This window comes from Sylvia atricapilla, chromosome 9 (genome assembly GCF_009819655.1).
Source record: "Sylvia atricapilla isolate bSylAtr1 chromosome 9, bSylAtr1.pri, whole genome shotgun sequence".
In the NCBI taxonomy this organism is placed as follows: domain Eukaryota; kingdom Metazoa; phylum Chordata; class Aves; order Passeriformes; family Sylviidae; genus Sylvia; species Sylvia atricapilla.
The window spans coordinates 9,443,145-9,461,376 of NC_089148.1; the positions used below are offsets into that span (position 1 = coordinate 9,443,145).

The window sequence follows — 18,232 nt, forward strand, 5'->3', positions numbered from 1 at the left end:
CCAAGGCCGGAGGGAGCAGGTTTCAGTCCTGCTCCTTGTCCACCAGCAACATCTCCGTGGAAGCGGATGATTTTGCCCAGCTTCCAAATCCCAAAATGGGGTGGGGGCACTCCTGATTCTGGCATTTCCAAAAGATTTCTGGACATCCAACCCCTGGAAGATCAGCTGGTCCCACTGGTTTGTGTGGCCCTGGTGTCCCTACACAGACAAGACCCAACCTCCCTCTGGCACGGAGCACCCAGCAGCAGCACTCCTATCTCCTCTGTCTTCCACAGGAGAATTGTGCAACAGCTTAATTGCTGCCGGCCTCTGCAAACAGAGCAGAGACTGCCCACAGGTGCCCACGCAGCTCCCTCGGGCTCGTGTGATCTGTGGAGCTACCTGAGGTGAGCGAGTTCTTTCTCCCTTCCCGGCTCATGGCCATGGAGCCGTGTCCCTGAAAGACCCTGCCCGGCTCCATCTGCTGCGCTGACGCACGCCTCGCCTGCTCCCCTGGCTGTGTTTTTACGTGTGGGGTTTGCTCCCTGGGATGTCTGTGTCCCTGGGGAGCCTCTGGCTGCTGTGGCTGAGGGGGGCAGAAAAAAAATTACGGAGTTGCCAGTCAGCTCTGCTGAGGGGTCTGGACCAAACTCAAGTCGAAAAAGATCCCTAATAATGGCACTGTGTTACTTTTGGAATCGATTTTTCCGCTTCGTTTTATTTTTTTATTCACCCAGTGCCCTTTTTTCTTCTTTTCCAATTCCTATAATCACTTTTGCCTTTTAAGCTGGGTCTTCTCGCCCTAATTCATCTGTTCTGTTGTGCTGCTTCAAGCCCTGGGCTTTTCCTTCTGCTCACAGAGGTACTGAGATGAGGCTGACGGATGGGACAGCTCAGCAAGGGCTAGGAATGAGCTCGAGCTGAGGCTAATGACCCAAACTCACTGCCCAGGCCAATGCCGAAGGAGGGAAGAGAAGCGCATAAATAAGCCAGATAAAAATAAAAACTTCCATCACTTGGGAGAGGGGGTGACTCCTATGGAAACTGCCTCACCGGGTCGAGGAGGAGCTGACTTAATGGGAATATGGCAGGATCCTACCCTTCCTAGAATAGTAACGAGCTGCTGGAAGCGCTCGCCCCGGCTGCTGCCCTTCCCCCAGTTCGGGTCAGGTCCCGTGGGAGAGGAGAAGTGCTGGGAAAATCCTTCAGCACAGCCGGAGGGTGGGATAGATGCTGGCAGAGGGAGCGTGGCAGCTGGGCTTGCCAGGGTGATGCTTGGGAAGCAGGGCAGGCAGCAGCCTTTCACTTTTCTCCTGCTGTAATCATCCAGGAGCAATCCCTGGCTGCAGCTCCGGGCGGGTGAGCTGCGCCTCTCCTCAGGGATACCTGCTGGGGAGAGGGAACGACTTCAAACCGTCTCTCGCCAATAAAGGGAGTGTCAACAGTGTGAATCATCCCGGCCTTTAAAGGTGTCTGGCCTGGGCCAGGTGCCAGCAGGGGCTGGGGGAAACCCTCGGGGCTGGGAGCCCATGGGCAGCCAGGGGGTGACAGGAGGAGGCTCCGCGTTTCACTTCGGCTGCTCTCGCTCCCTCCTGGCCTGATGCAACCCGGCATCCCCCGCCCATCCCTTCTCTCCTGGGGCAGGGGAAGGGGAGGAAGGCCCTGCACACTCAGTGCTGCAGCATCCTGTGTCAGCGCTCAGGAATCCGGCAGGCTGCTGAGAGGGAGGCGGGAGGCAGGCCAACAGCGGAGCTGTGACTGCTGGGGCCTCTCCCTGCCTGGGGGGCCCGGCTGTACCGGAGCATCCCTGGGGGCTGCACCTCCTGGGATCTCTCCCTGCCCGGCGGTACCGGAGCATCCCTGGGGGCTGCACCTCCTGGGATCTCTCCCTGCCCGGCGGTACCGGAGCATCCCTGGCGGCTGCATCTCCTGGGATCTGTCCCTGCCTGGGGAGCCTGGGGACACCACAGCAGCCCTGGCGGGAAGCTTTGCCAAAGGCTAAACCCCAGGAGAAGGGTTTTTTGGCGAGAAGGAGGGATGGGGGAGTGCTGTGGCGCAGTGCTGCGTGCTTAGATGATAGTTCCAAAGGCTGACGAGAGGCATTCCTGGATCTCCCGTGCTGCTGCTGCGGGGCTTGCATCTGTCTCCAATGTACTGTGCTTGCCGGCGATGCTCTGCCAATATATATTTAGGGTGGGTGGGGGGACCCCCCTCCCCTGTCCCTGGAGGGTTGGGGGATTCTTGCAGGGGAACAGGGAGAGGCTCCGTGTTTTCCTGGCCTGGGTGGTCCAGCCCAAGGGGAGGGGGAAGGCGGTGGATCTCGCTGGCAGGCCTAAGGCTCATGGAAAACTCCCGGGCTTCTTCCAAGGAGGATCCTTTGAGAGGCTGGAATGAGGCAGGGAGAGCGGTCGGCACCGTGAGGGGATGGCTGGAGTGGAGAGAAGCTGGCTGGAAGGTGCCCAGAGCTGCCTTGGCAAGGAGGAAACCCAGTGGAAGAGAGTTATTCCAGGCCAGCACGGCTCCCGGAGGCCGGGTCAGGGCCAGGCGAGCACCGGGATGAGCGACAAACACAAACAACTCCCTTCTCCGTGTCTTCTGGTTGTGATTTCTGCTCCCGACATGCAAACCCTGAGGGGCCCCCCTCTCCTCCCTCCTTCTCCCCAGCTGGGCGAGGGCTGGCCCGGCCGCCTAATGAAATGCAGAGCTGCTTGGGAGAGCAGAGGGGGAAAAAAAAAGCTCTGTTTGAGGTTTTGTGCCTCTGGTTTCCTCTGGCCCTCTCTCCCAGCGGGGTGATTTATTGGTGATGGAGCCTGGGGAGAGGGGGAGGGAATGGCTTAGAGCTGCAGGCAAATAGTCATCGTGTATTTCCCAAGCACTCACGCGAGGCGAAGGGAAAAAGGGGAGGAGAGGGAGGTAAACTGCCTGGGCAGGGGCTGAGGAGCATCATTTACTGGAGCTGAGCTCTCCCGAGTTTCTCCCAGTTGCTCTGCGGCGGTGTTTGAGCACTTTGCACACCAAAGGGCTGGCTTTGAGGTGGATGCCCTCTCTATCCCTATTCTCCCACTTTCCCTCTCTCCTCTCCTCCCTCTTGAGGCAGTGGGGTGCTGAGAGCTGCCTGCAGGCATCTGGGCTGCCTCTCACGGCCCAGCTCGTGCTTCTCCAGTGCAGCCGGGGCTGGGGACACCTCATCCTTTCCCCCTGTCCTGCAGCCACAGCCAAGGAGACCAGCCAGACCTTCCCCAGGCTGGCAGAGGAGCAGAGATAACCGCTTGTCACAGACCTGTTTTCGGGCACCTGCATGCCCCGAAAGTGACATGCTGTGACCTGCCTGGCTGCAGATGCATTTGCTGCCTGCAGCTACCCCGGCTCAGACCAGCCTTACACTTAAGCCAGGCTTTAGGGTGCAGCACTGCCAGCAGCGAGGTGTCCCTGTGCCGTGGGATGCTCCGGTGTGCTGCTGCCTTGCAGGGTGACCTCCTGCTCGGGAGAAGCAGCCAGGGCTGTCTGTTTTCGTGCTCGCTGCTCGGGTTGGGAACGAATGCGGTTTCCTAGGGGGAAGGTCTCCTCCTCCCTCGCCTCTGCTGACAGCGTCTGACCTCAGCTGTCGTCCCTGGCGGTGCAGGGGATTAATCTGAGCCTCGGGACAGGTTGAGGCATGTCCAAGGCGGAGGAGAGCTTCATGCGTACGGACACAGAGGAAGGAACAAAAAACGATTCCCAGGGAAATATTTTCCTGCTGCTTTTCCTGGCAGCGAGCGGAGCGGGAGGAAAAGACCTTGCTTTAAATTGCTTGCAGAAGAACTCCAGCCGGGGATCGGCTTTCCTTCGGCGTCCCGCACCCCGCGAAGCTCAGCCCCCACCCCGGACCCACAGGAGGGATGGCACCAAGGGTGCTCAGCTCCCCCCGAGGTGCCGCTCAGCATCCCGGGCTCTGCTCAGCCAAGGATTTCCTCCGACTCCCGCCGCCTGCCAAGGAGCTCCCCGGAGCCTTTGGAAAGCAAGGGGAAGGAACCTCCCGAGCGTGGAGCTGCGGCTGGGTCCGCTGGTGGACTCTGCCCTTTGCCTGCTCCGGCCGTCCTCCTCCTCCTCCTCCTTGTGCGCTGTTTGCTTTGGCAAGCCGCAGTCCCCACCCTGCCAGCGGAGCCCTGCGGTCCCGGGTCAGGCGGAGCGGAGGGAAGGCAGAGGCGCGGGGAATGGAGAACAGGGAGGGAAATGGAGAAGCAGACGGCTGCCTGGGCGGATGGGACACGCCGGCCCGGCTGTGGAGGGCAGGAAGGACACGGCTCGCTCGGAAAGCTGGGTGGGCTGGGAGAGGCAGGAAAGGGGAGAGAGAGCAGGGAGCATGGCCGGGCTGGTGGGATGCAGAGGTGGGAACCCCAGTGCCGCCCCAGGCTTGCTCTGTGGGAGTCCTTTAGCCCCGGGCTGGGGGATCTGGCGGGATGTGGTGCCTTGCTGCCGTCCCGGAACCAGCGGGGGATGCTGGCAGTGTGACGGCGGATCCCCCGGCGCTGTCCCTCGTGGAGCCCCGGTCCCAGCTGGAGCGTGGCTGGAGCATCACCAGGAAAAAAAAACAGGGAGGAAGTGGCTGTTTCAGCCGTGTCCCACTCAGTTTCTCAGATTTATTCCTGCTAACCTGGGCATCGAGTGCGGGTAGGTGGTTTACCAGCACACGTGGTTCTCCATTCCCAGCTGCATCCATCCACCACGGGTGTGTGTTGGTGGAAGTGCCAAGCCAGGAGCCAGGGCAGGACACAGGTTTGTCCCCCAGGCACAGTGCTGAGGGCACCAAGTATCCCTGCCTTGCCTCACTGGGTGGAAGGAGGCTGTGGGAGCAGTGCAATGCTCCATCTCCATGGCAATGGGACTGCTGGTTTTTGAGGCAGGAGGAACTGATGTGGTTTTTCTCCCAAAACTGGCCCAGGGCAGTGTTTTACAGCAGTCAGAGTGCAATATCAACAAACATCTACAGTCCTGTGGGAATGGGCGACTTGTGAGGGGCAGTGGGATACCCTCACCTCTCTGGGGGGGAGAGAGAAGCCCCTGGAGCCCAAACTTGCCCCAGGCCAGGGCTGAGTGGATGGAAAAAAGGTGTGGGGAGGGCAGAGCTGGGCACTGCCCGTTTGCAGCCTTGTGTGCTCGGGTGGGAACATTTGGCCCCGTGAGCCCTTGCCATGGTGGGGAGGCTGGGAGGAGCCGCATCCGGAGGAAGGCACAACTCCCATGGGAGGGCAGGAGGGACGGAAGGAAGGACAGGGGAGGGAACCGGGACTTCTCTTCCTGTCCTCTGGAACAGGTTTGCCAGAGTATCTGTGGATAGCCTGTCCCTGGAAGCGTCCAAGGCCAGGTTGGATGGGCCTTGAAGCAACCTGGGATAGAGGAAAGTGTCCCTGCACATGGCAGGAGGATTGGATCTTTTAAAGTCCTTTCCAGCCCCGACTGTTCTAGGATCCCCTCCTCTGTGGTGAGGCATGGCTGGCCAAGGAGAGTTGCAAAAACTCTCTCAGGTGTTTTCAAGCAGGGATTTATCCTGTGCCACACTCACCTGTCACCGACTCTGACACCCGGCGCGGGCAACACCCAGCACCTCACAGCCCGTGACGCTCCCTGTGTCCCTGCCCTGCTTTGCTCTTCATGGACAGCAAATGTCAGCAGGATGTAAACACTGGATGGAGGGAGCTGGGTATAAACCCCATTGAATATTCATGGTGTTGTTCCCTTCTTGGAGCATGGCTCTGTCCTTGGAGGATGGCACTGGTTACACGGTTGCGGTTTGTATTTCTCCCAGCCTTGTCCTTGTTGTGGTTTCCCAGGTGCAGTTTGTGCGAAAGGGCCAATGTACAGGGAGGTGGCCAGGGTGACACACACCTCACGCTTGACCTTGTCTCCCTTTGGCCCTGGCAGCGCTCCCTGCTCTGGGCTCACCGCAATTCCCTTCCTGGAAACAGCAGAGGAGTGAGCGTTTGCCTTCAGCTCAGGAGAGGGTGACGTGATGTCCCTGGTCAGTGGCCAGGTGGGGAGGGACCAGCCACGCTGGGCTCACAGCACTGCCACAGGGCTGGCTGTTGCTGCCAGAGCACCAGGAGACACTTCTCAGGGGACGCTCACGTCCAGCAGGAGGGAAAGCTGTTAAAAATAAACAGGGGTGACAAGTGGCAGGAGGAAGGAGCCACCTCTGGTGTCCCCACTCTCCTCCCTGGGGAAGGGCGAGCGGCTGTGCTGCCTGGAGAGCCGAGCACAGAGCCGGGCTCTGATCTCATCCCTGCCATGCTGGCAAGGTCAGTCCCCTCCCAGGTCACCCCAGGGCCTCGCTCTCCCGGCCACAGCCCACTCCTTCCCTCTCAGCTCCCGGGGTTTGTGCCCGTGGCAGTCTCTGGAGCCGCAGAGCTCCCTGTGCAGAGCTGCCTGTGTCTCCTCCGGCTGTGGACAGGCTCCGGAGCGCCGGGGCAGCGGCAGCTTGGCCGTGTGCTCAGCCTCGCTGTTTTCCGAGCACGGCCTGGAGGGAAGCAGCCGCTTGGCAAAAGCATCCCGAGCATCCCCCCCTGCGGCCCCCGCCCGCCCGGCTCCGCGTTAGATGGGCAGTGGAGGAGGCTGGGCTGACCTTGAGAGATGCTGTGTGGTTCTGGCCCCCCAGGCAGCCTGCAGATCGCCTGGCAGGGCTTGAGCCAGGCTTTGTCCTCGTGGAACTCAACCCCCGTGGGATTAAGGGGCTGTCCTAGCCCAGACTTCGCCGTTCTGGGGGTCTGTTGGAGGTTCAGGCATCTGGGAGCTCTTAGTCTAAAGCAGCGCTGCCCAACCCCAGCCGCAGCTGTTCGGGTGAGGGGTTGGTGTCTGTGAGGACACGCTCGGGGCCGGCCAGGCCAGGTGAAATGTGCCTCTGTCATTTCCTGGGGCCGGCGGCCAGCGACTTGTCCCTACAGGTACCTGCGCCGTGACTCACAGCTCCGGCTCGAGAGCAGCATGGAAATCAGGGTGAATTCTTCTGGCCGTGCCGGGGGCAAAAGACTCATCATCCTCGCTCCTGCTCCTCCTCTGCCCCGCCAGTTCCCACGGTGGCAGCCAATGGTGCTTATCTCCGTGGGAACAAGGGCACTGCCCATCCATCATCAGATGTGCTTCAAAGCGCCCGGCTCCGCTGGGAGGGATCGGGGGTGACAGCCTGCTGCCTCTCCAAATGCAGCGGCCAGCTTGTTGTGCAAGAGGGTGCCAAAGGCTGTGTCCCTGCTCTGGGGACAGGTTTTGTGCCAGAGTCCCCTGGGAAAGCTGGGCTCAGCAGCTGAGACGCAGCTCTGCATGGAAAGAGAGGCTTCAGTGACAAAAAAGTATCAATACCGTCACTACCCACATGAATGTCCCCTTTGGGTGTAATCCTGCTGATGCCTGCTAAGCCCTGGCTGAGATGTGGGGAAAAGCCGGGACCTAGCTCCTCTCATTTCCTTTCCTTGTGCAGCAAAGCCCTCTCGTGGAAGCTGACAGTAGCTTGCCAGGGAAAATCAGACTGCTGCAATGTGCTGCCTCTTCCCGGGAGATGCAGTCTGCTCCCTGTGACTCTGTCCCCTGGGGTGGCCCCAGCCTCACAGGAGGTGGGACAGACCCAAATGTGCCATCGCACCCTTGAAGTGCCCATCTGCATGTCAGCACTGTGTGACTGCATTTCATCCCGTGGGAATTCCCAGGTTTTTCCAGGCAGCTGCTGAACCTGCTCCCTTCCCTGTGTTAGGCAATGCTTTGCACCTGGAACCCTAAAAAAAAAACCAAAACCAAACAAACACAAACCAAAAAAGCCCTCAAACCCCATCAAAACCACCACCACCACCAAAACACCAAAAAAAAACAAAAACAAAAACAAAAACAAAAACAAACCAAATCCCCCCCCAAAACACCAAACAACAACAACAAAAAACCCAACCCACCCGAAAAGAAAAAAAGAAACACACAAAAAATCCAAATAACCTTCCCCCCATAAAAAAAAAAAAAAAAAAAAAAAAAAAACCACCCCCAAAATACCAATCCCAAAACACCACCACCAAAAAAACCCCAACAAACCAAAACTCCAAAAATGGGGTGGGGAATGGTTGTGACTTTGGCTTTCTTTACACCCTTGTAAGGACACCACAAGGCACCTCCAGCCTGTGGCACTTGGCACAGGGATGCTGGGCTGGGAGAGTGTGTGGTTGTCCCAGGGCTGGTGCTGCCTGGATCTGCTCCAGACCCCCTGCGTGTCCCCAGAGCCTTGGCAGGGATAATTCCCTGGGGCCACCAGTGGAGGGTGTTGACTTCTTCTGGGGTGGCCTGACATGAAAGAGGCTCAGAGATGAAGCCAAGCCAAGATCCAGCACCAATACCAGCAAACCTTGCTGGGGCAGATGTGCTGGCTGGGAGAGGGGAGGACACTGGGATGGGTCCCTGCTCTGCAGCAGCTTCCCTGCCTTCCTCCAGGAGGCAATGGCAACTCACAGAATTCACAGAATCACCAGGTTGGAAGAGACCTCCAAGATCATAGAGTCCAACCCAACCCTAACCTCAACTAAACCATGGCACCAAGTGCCACATCCAGGCTTTCTTTAAACACATCCAGGGATGGTGACTCCATCACCTCCCCAGGTAGAGCACTGCAATACTTTATTACCCTTTCTGTAAAAAACTCTTCCCTGATATCCAGCTTATATTTCCCTTGGTGCAGCTTAAGGCTGTGTCCTCTCATTCTGTCGGCTGCTGCCTGGAGAGAGAGACCAACCTGACCTGCGCACAGCCACCATTCAGGGAGTTGTGGAGAGTGATCAGGTCACCTCTGAGTCTCCTTTTCTCCAGGTTAAACAACCCCAGCCCCCTCAGTCGTTCCTCACAGGGCTTGTGCTCCAAGCCCCTCACCAGCTTCTGGAGGTGCAAGGCTCGCTGAGAGGGTGGACATGGACAGGAGGGTGGGTGGCTTTGTGTTACTCCTGGCAGGGCCTTGTCCTGTCTCCCATGGCTCTCCCAGGGTGACAGGTTATTTACTGCAGCGTGTCTTGGCTCACCTGGGAGCATCACAGTTGTCAGTGGCACCTGGGTGGTGGGACATTGGTCTCACCTCTCTTCACCTGGGTCCCAGCTGGTCTCACCTGGGCATCCCACCCACATCCAAAGGCTGCATTTAAGCTCAGCCCAGGGCTCTCTGGGGCAAGTTGGGCTGTTCTGTTCCTCTGGGGCTCCCCTTTGGCCCTGTCTTGCACAGGAGGTGTGGATCCGACTGAAGGAGCATCTTTCCTCCTTGCTCTCCTGCAGCGCCCAGAGGAGGGGATGTTTCCTCTTTGGGAGCCCCCTTGGTGCTGCTGATAGTAGTTGGGTGTTTTTCCACCCAAATCCTGGCTCTGTTGTGGTGGTGGGTGAGCAGTGCCTTTGTGTTTTGCAGGCACTGATACTTCCTGACCATTAAACCCCATCAAACCCCCAGGAGCTGGGATTTTTCTTTGCACTGCTTAAGTGCTTGGTTCCCTTTGTCCTGGCTGAGTTTAATTTCCTCTGTTGGGTATGCTTAAGTAATTTTCTTGCACTTTTAGTGATGCAAAAATTGTTATGCTGGCTGCACTTTTTAATTCTCAAATTGTAGAGTTGCCACCTCCTTGCCTGGGGGCTGATGGCAGGCTGTGTAAATATTTAGTGTTTCTGCTCCCCTGGCATCAGCCTCTTGGTTTTCCCAGCCCACCTTCTCTGCTGTTGTCAGCAGGAGCTTGTTCCTCGGGCTCTGGGGGCTGACTTACACCCTGCTGGAGGTGATGGGCACAAGATTTCTGCTCTATCCGGGTGGAGAGTGGGTGCAGCCCTTTGCTCATATGCGTGAGGAGCGGAGCAATCCACAGCTTTGCCGTGACTGCTCGACAGCAGGTGAGTTTTGCAGGTGGGTCGCTTGGGCAAGGTTTTAGTGGCCTGGTGAAGCCGGTTTTCTGGCGGAACGCAGAGGGGAAGCTGGGCTGGATGTGGATTTGTTTGCCTTGGAGTACCCCCCGGTGCCCACGGCGGGGATTTAGCTCGAAGCTGTGCGCTTTGGCGATTTCCCCGAGCGCCGCGGAGCCGGAATGTGCATCCTCCGTGGGCGAGCCGGCAGGTGGGGCTCCTGCCCACGGCGAGCTGCTCCAGAGGCGGCTGGAGAGCCGCGCATCCCTGGGCAGGCAGTGCTGGGGTGATGCTTCCCTCTCATAGAGCGCTTCCTTCATTGCACAGGCTCTTTGGTTTGGCCTCCTCGTTGTCTCGCAGCGGCTGAACTCGACATTTCCTCGAGGGCTTTCCTTGCTGTGCTGAGCCTGGTCACCCCCTGGTCACTCGGGGTGGAGGAATCCTCGATCTCTGCTCGACTTCAGCCCCCATCACCTGGCTCCAACCCGGCTCTGAGCTGCTCCTGGCCGTGCACCGGGGGACCATCGTTGGTTTTATCTTCTTTTCTCCCTGTTAGAGCTGGGATTAGTACACAGGAGTCGCAGTTTCGTGTTTGGTCTGAGTGTTTATTAATTCTTATCTACAACACAGTCTCCTGAGTCGTGAGCTCTAACTAACAAGGTAGAAAATGGAGGAATGGGTGGCTCTAGCTGTTTCCAAGGTTATTTAAGCACTAATCACCCAATAACAAGATGACACCTATATTATTTATACTTTTAACCCAATAATTGACCACACAAGGTCTGCAATGCAGACCTTTTTCACCCAATTAGAAAAAAGCCACCTGAAACCAAGAAGGAGGTGAAGAAGAAGGACTTAAACAATGCCTTAAATCCTCAATCTTGCCCCATATACATTACTACATACTAACTCCCTAAATTCTAAGCTTTTCACCCTGTGAAATCACACACTTCCAACTACACACCCATAATCCCAGTGCTATCACTCAATCTTGGAAGCCTGTTCCAAGGCCTCAGGTCAAATGGAGTGTTCTCTTGGAGGTCAGTGCCTGTCAGCAGAAAGCCCAAAGTTCTCAGCAGCCAGAGTTCCAACAGACCTTTTCCCCTAGGAGGGATTCTCATGGTGGAATTGTACCAAAAGTGTAGGATTTATGCAGCGAGTTGTCAAGTTGTGGTGTTGTTGCCCTTTTTCCTGGGCTGGGGTCTGAGCTCAGGTCAGGACTATGATGGAGTAGAGAATCTGCTCTGCTGGCAGCAGAGCATGGATTCCCTGTCTGTTTGGAACCTTCTTCTTTTTAAAACCAGAAGTGCTCTGCAGCCACGCACTTGTGATGGCCCAGAGGGAGGTTTAGGGCAGGAGGACCTTGTGGATCAATGCTCATGTGCTGTGCTGTCCCCTCTGCTCCTGCAGTGCCTGAGCACCCCACAGCCATGTGGGATGTCCCACCTGGCTCCTTCCCTGCTCTGAATGCCTCCCAAGGCAGCTCCTGGCATTGTGCTCCTCTCCCTCTCTGAGCTCTGGCACTCTCCCACCCCTGGCCAGATGTCCTGTGAGCATCCAAACGCAGCGTTCCCTTTAATTGCTCAGCAGCATCTTTGATCAATAAATCACCCTCTGCCATCTCCACAGTAATAAAATAAAAACCTCCTGGGTGCCGAATGAATTGCTGGAGACGGATGATTTTCTCATTGCCTGGCTCGAGCTGTAAAACATCCTCTTCCAGGCGTTGTCACTCCTGGCTCCTGGTTCTCATCCTGCTTTACATCCCCCTGGGGAGAGCTCTGCTCCAAGGGACTTGAGGAATGGCCTGGAGCATTTGGCCCAGGTGGGAGATGACTGCCAGCATTGGTAGCTGCTGTGCTCCAGGCCCCATCCTGCCTCTTTCTGGCAGGCAGAGGAGGTTTGGGACAGGTCTCCTTGCCAGATCCATTCCTCCCTGGGCCATGATACTGGAGATTCCTGCTGCCATCAGTTTCCCTGCTGGGTACTTTCTGAGGTGAGGGAAGAGGAGGTCTGGGGAGTACCTGTAGCTGTTTCTCAGTAAAATCACAATGACTCAGAGAAGGGGATGTGGGAATAACTTGATTCTGGATTTTATGTGAAGTCTAAGGGGCTCCAGCTGGAAGCAGCAGGATCCAGATTAATGAAGCTGTGTGATGCTTGCTGCAGAGAGCTGTGGGTGCTTAAAAACCAAACTAATTCTGAGCTCAGGTGGTGAAAAGCTCTGGAAAAAGAAGACTATGGAGGGCTGTGAAATAAAATTGAGCTTGTCTGTGCTCTTCCACCACATTTGCAGGCTCTGGGGGCTGGGAGGGTCACGGGAGGTGATGGCATTGCCCCACATGGGGCTGGGGACTGTCTCAATGATGCTGCAAGTAGAAGCCACTCATTCTCATGAGGTGGATTTAAGGCCTCTGGTGATGACATAGGGTGTAATTAGGCAAATTGGGGAGGTTTGTGCCTTTCTGGAGCACAGGGAAAGGGATGGAAGGCAGATGGTCACTACCCCATCCCTTTCTCCCCAGAACAATTCTCCTTGCTGGCAGCAGTTGCAGTGGATTTCAGCAGTCACTTTTCTTTGCTGCTGGGCAGAGTGAACTTCCCTCCAAAAGGGGAAAGGTGTGCTTTCCTCATCCCTGGCAGGGCTCCGGGTCTGAGGTGGGACAGGCAGCTGTTGGAGCTCCTCAGGAACACAGAGGTGGCAGCTTTGGGGTTTGCCTGATGATCCCCTTGTGTAAAAAAGGGGGGGCTGAGAAAGGATGGATCCCTGACACCCCCAAATGTGGGCCTTGAGGGAATCCAGCTCCTGTATGCCCCTGGAAATGGCCAGTTCTTTACCTAGGAGAGGCAAACCCCTTCCTTATCCCAGCCCTCTCCGAAGCCAGCATTATCTTCCCTGGGCTGGGAGGGACTCACATCTCCTGATTTCTCTCTGATCTGCCTGAAGAGCCAAGCCCTTGGTAAGGACACCTGAGTTCCTGGTGATGTCTTGGGGAGGCTGACCTGGAACAGAGACTGGACAGAGCTAGAGAATAAAGTAGATATTTATTAAAAGGCCTTTAAGGGTCCACCTTGGGTAGGACAAGAGCCTGGGCAGGGCTGCACCCAAGATGGACCCCAAATGATCACAAAATGGCTGACCCATCACGAGGTCTCACATTTTTATAAGTTTTGGTCCATTTGCATATTGGGGTTTAATTGTCCACTTACAGCTTCAGGTTGTGAGGTCCCATCCTTCCTGTTCCTCCCTTCAGCCCACTACTGTTTGTGCTTTTGGGCCTGAAAGTTGTCCTTAGTCTCCAGCAGGCAAAGGATTTGGTTTGTCTCCCTGCTCTGTGAAGAGCTGACTAACAATATGAGGCTCAGAACTGCAGCCCTGGGCAGCACAGAATCTGGAAAACATGAAAGTTCATACTTAAGGCATCACTGGGAAGCAGCCTGCTGGTGGGACATCCCTGTGGAAAGCCACCAGGGGAACACCACCCTGAGGGACATTTTATGCCATCCCCAGCCAGTGTGGATGCTCTTTGCTGTGTGTGCTGCCTGTTCTGCCTGCAGCTCCCTTGAGCCCTTGCTCTCAATTAGCTGTGTGGTGATGAATCCCGCAGGTTAATTGCATTTGTACATAAAGGAAAGAGAAAAAAAAAAAAAAAAGAACAACAAGACAAACACCAAGGAGATGATCTGTCTTTTGTTCTAAACTCATTGTGCTTTGGGATGAATTCAGGGCTGTTTTTGTTGGGTTTTGTCACTGCAGAAATGGCAGAACCACTCTGAGCTCCCACCTCTCATCCCAGTGCTGCTCACTTCTGAATCCTTGCTCTTTTCAGTCTCACCAGGGCTGGGATCTCTGCAGACACCCCTTGGCCTGATGTCCTGGTCTGTTCCTCCCATGGAGCTAGAGTTATTTCTTGGAATTCTTGTTGTACACTCCCTGCAGCTTGGGAAGAGTTTCCAGTGCAGAAGCACTGGTGTATGTTTTGTGGGATCTCCCAGGGACTCCTAAAATCATCATTTTATAATTAAATCTGCTTTAGTTGCTGTAATGGGACTGTTCTGCTGTTACTTGGACCTTTGTTAGAGATGCAGGTGGTGTCTGCTGTGACAGGATCTTCTGGCACCATGGTGTGACCCCCCCCCTCCTTCTTCGCAGCTGAGAATTTGGGATTTTTTTCCATAGCTATTTATGGATCATGGCAGGAACTGTTGTGTTTGGCACCTGAGGTGCTGGAAGCCTTCAGACTGCCTTGTGTGGGGGACAAGGAGGAGCCCACGTTGAGGGGAGGTGGATGAAAACTCTGACTGCACCAATTTAGTCTTCCTTCAGCTGACAAAACAGTTTTCCCCACTAGGAAATTGCAGCGCTTCAATGCTCAGCTGTCTCAGATGGCAAATAAAAGGTGATTATTCAGCATGGGAATTCAAAGTTGTGCTCTGGAGTGCTCCCAGGGTTGAAAACCTTGTGCTCCTGGGTGCGCTGAAGTGACCTGGAGTGTTGGACCTGAGCAAGCAATGCCCAGAGCTGCATCTCTCCCTTCAGCACCATCAGTACTGATCTGGTGCCTTGCTCCTGTTCTCTGCCTGAGTGATGCTGGGACAGCGACCTGCAGCTTCATTTGCCATCACAAACCTCAGAGCCCTCCTGGGCTTGTGCCCTGGTTTGCAAAGACAGGTGTCTGCTAAGGAAGGCAGGAGCCTCCCTTGGAATGAAGAATGTAGACCTCCTCCCTCCAAATTGTTATAATTTTGAAATTAAGGGGCTTTCAGGCAAAGATATGGGAATAGGAATAACAGTTCTTTATTAGGAAAATTAAAAAACGCAGTAGTTCAAAAAAACGAACGACTGACAGAGTCAGAATACAACCTGACACCCTGTTGGTCAGGGTGTTGGGAGCAGTCCAGTCAAGTCCCCCTGGAGTGACAGGGGATTGTGGAAGCAGTGTGTGGTTCTGTTGAAGCAATGATCCTGTAGAAGGGTGTAGTTTTCCTCAAAGGTCCAGTGATGGTGTAGATGGGTCTGGTCTTCCTCTGGGAATCCATTGCAAACAGGCTGCCCTGGTGTTCTGAATGGCAGGTTTTATCCAGGTAGGAATGGTTGGCTCCTCCCCCTGGAGCATCTCCCAATGGGATGATGGAATTGTATCAGCCCTGCAGTGAGCCTCGATGGCCCATTAACAGCAGATACCCCTGAGGGAGGATGGGTTGTGGAAGAGATAAAGAACACTGCCCCACCTGGTTTTCACAGCTGATAATAGAATACACACCCCTGGTTACATCTTGCCTTGCAAGCTAAGGCAGCCTGCACTGAAGCGCCCCAGACATGCAACAAATGTCCCTGAGGCAGTTCCTGACACAGAGATGAGGAGGGCTTTGTCTCACCTGGGCTGCTGCCCCTTTGGACTTCCCCCATAACCCAAAAGGACTTTGCAGCCTTGGCAGCTTCGTGGTCCCCCCAGAGCCTGGCTCAGGGCTTTTGCAAGCTTCTGCTTTACTCTGCATCCTTTCCCTTGGCAGCAGAGTGAGGAGGGACAGCCCAGGAGTCCCAAAGTGGGAGGAAAAGCTGGTGCCAAAGCCTTTCCCTGCTGTGCCACTTCCCCAGTCTGTGGGCAGAGGCTTTTAATGGGCACTCTGGGTGGTGATGGCTGCATCCATCTGCCTTTCAGCTGCAGCAAGATGTCCTGTCACTGCCTGTGCCTGCCAGGCATTCTGCTGTTCCGAGGTGTCCCTCTTGGCTCGTTTCTCTGGCAGCATCTCCTTGCAGGGCGTAATTAGCTGAGAGCTGGAGCAGTCGGTGTTGCAGATGAGATAAAGGGAAGGCAGCTGGGGTGGGTGCCATGTGCCACCAGGGTGGGGGGACCAGGCCCCCCAGGGCTGCCTGAGCTCTCTGCTGGACCTAGGTACAGGCTGGGCTGGCAGGAGACCTTTCCTGGGCTGGCAGGATTGCAGCCAGGGTGGGGGAGATGGCAGGAGAAGCCACAGTGTCCTCTGCAAACAAGCCACCTCAGGGCTCTGGAGCTGTCCCCTTTGCTGTGCCACTGATACCCTGGTGCCAGGCTGGGGCTGAGCTGATGGGAAGAGATGGCCTTTTTTGGGGAAAATTGCTCTTCTGGGGTTTTTGTTTTTTTCCAAAAGGAGTGGGCTGTCTGGTACCCTTGAAGGCTCATGGCAGCTGAGCCCAGCCTCATGCAGGGGGAACGGTAAGGTGCTGAGGGATCTTGGGGTGCTGGTGCACCTATCCTTCAGGAACATGAAGGCTGCACAAAGGGCATGGGCTGTGTACAGGAGATGCACCAGGACAGGCAGGTGAGGGTTGGATGGCAGCTGGAGCAGGACCAGCAGGGCTCTGGCTCCTGCTAAAGCCCCCCAAGGGTTCTGCTTCGCCATGTGATGGAGAAATGGCCTTGGGAGGGTTGGCACAGCTCCGTGGTTGCCAGCTGGAAATGATGAGTACAAAAAGCATCCCCCTTGGTGTTCACTGCAGAGAGAGGGGGACAGGAAATGGATGTTCTCACTGAGCTTCAACCGAGGGGATTAGAGAAACAACAGGAGCAGGAAAAGCCAGGAGAGGAAGTGATTCATATGTTTAATTCACCCTCCAGTTGCTATTATCCCATTTTATTAGTGCTCCATGGCAGCATTTGGAGCCCCCAGCTGAGATCAGCGTCCCACACGTGCTGAGCCTGGAGTGGGAGGTGCAGAGGGGAGGGCCAGGAGCATCCTTCATCTGCAGGAAAACCACATCATGGGCCAGGAGAACAGCTCTGCTGCCTGAGCTGGGGCTGCACTGAGCTTTCCTCCTCATTCCTCCCAGGAAATGGGCAGGGAAGAGAGAGACGATTCCCTGGGGGACACATAAACTACTTCGGATAAATCACTCTCCATCCCTGCATGTTTCTGCTGCATCTGGGGCCGTGCTTGGCTCTTCCCATCACATCTGTTGGGCCTGTGACAAAAACCTGGGTCATCTGCTGCCCTAAACCCCCCAGGTTTGTGTTTCAGAGCTGCAGCAGTTGTAGCCCCCCCCGGGCTGGCAGCAGGAGGGCAGCTGCACCCCAGCTGTGCAATGGAAGGCTTCAGAGCAAGAGGAGTGAGGGATCTGCTTTCCCTAATCCCTGTGCTGGGCACTGGAGAAAAGGCTGGAACTCAAAAGAGCACCTCAAGGCAGTGCCTTGTGCAGCCAACATTTATTGAACTGTCTGCTCTCGGTGCTGAATGAGTTTGGCACTGAGCAGAGCTGGTCAGAAATGGAAGAAATTTGCTGTGGCAGCAGGCTGGAGGTGGGTTCTGCTGGACTCAGGGAAGGCAGAGCCTCTCCTCTGAAGTGAGGGTGAAACCCTGGGGGTGTCCTCTGTGGGGCAGCTTTAATGCTCTGGAGCTGCTGGGGCTCAGAAGACAGATTTGCAGTAGGGATGCGTTTGCTTATAATGAAATGGAAGCGATCAGTCTTGTGCAAAATACAGATTTTATAGTGACAAAATACCCTGAGTTAGAAGGGACCCACAGGGATCACTGAGCCCAACTCCTGGCCCTGCACAGTCCCAAAATTCACACCATGTGCCTGGGAGTGTTGTGCAGTATCGTTTACTCAGCAAGGCAGTGCGAGGACAGGCTTTTCTCATGTAGGAAACAGTATTTTTTAATGTAGGAAACTGCCTCCCAGATCCCCTGAGTTGCTGTGGGTCCCTCTGTGAGGCTGGAACCGGCCAGCCAAACCCCCAAGGCCTGCACTGGCAGGAAAGCAAAGCTCATTACAGGCTCTGACGTCTCCCTGGGGAGAAGGGGGGGCTTTCCAGGGTGCTGGGTTTATCTCCAGTCGGTAGAATGACTAAGGATGATGTCCCTGGTGGCAGTGAGCTGTCCCCAGGCAGGGGGATGGAGTGCTCATGGACCCAGCCTGGAAAAGAGCCAGAAGCTGGTCCAGGCACCTGGAGACCAAGGAGGAACAAGTTCACCCCGACCCTGGAGGGGTTTGAGGGGAAACCACCCCCACAAAGGCTTTAATGGGATCCAGCAGACCGTGACATCCCATCCTGCCAGCTTAGCAGATGTGCTTTCCTGATTAGCATCAGCATCCTAAATTAGGGTCTAATTTACAACTTTCCTGGGCTGGGACTGAGTGCCCAAAATCCAGGGGCCAGTGCCTGGTGCCAGCCTGTGCCCTGTGCTGTAGGTGCTCCTCCAGCCAGGGCTCTTGAGCAGTTTCCCAGCAACAATTCCCTCAACTCCTGGCTGTCTTCAGCTGGAACTGCCCAAATGTGAGCTCGGGGGGGAAGGAGAAGGTGGGGAGAGGCAGTGGAGCTGAATCTGCTGAAATTCTGGGCTGAAAAGCTGAATCTTCTCCTTGCTTTCCTCAGGGCAAAGCACCAGCTCTTGTTCTGGAGCA

At 55.8% G+C, this 18,232-nt stretch overlaps 1 long non-coding RNA gene across 1 annotated transcript; it reads left to right on the forward strand.

Annotated features, from left to right (window-relative positions):
- The first annotated feature begins 273 nt into the window (after window positions 1-273).
- On the forward strand, window positions 274-1,003 carry LOC136365209 (uncharacterized). Its single transcript, XR_010744296.1, has 2 exons — window positions 274-386; window positions 840-1,003. It is a non-coding gene; the product is annotated as an uncharacterized lncRNA (long non-coding RNA).
- The last annotated feature ends 17,229 nt before the right edge of the window (window positions 1,004-18,232 follow it).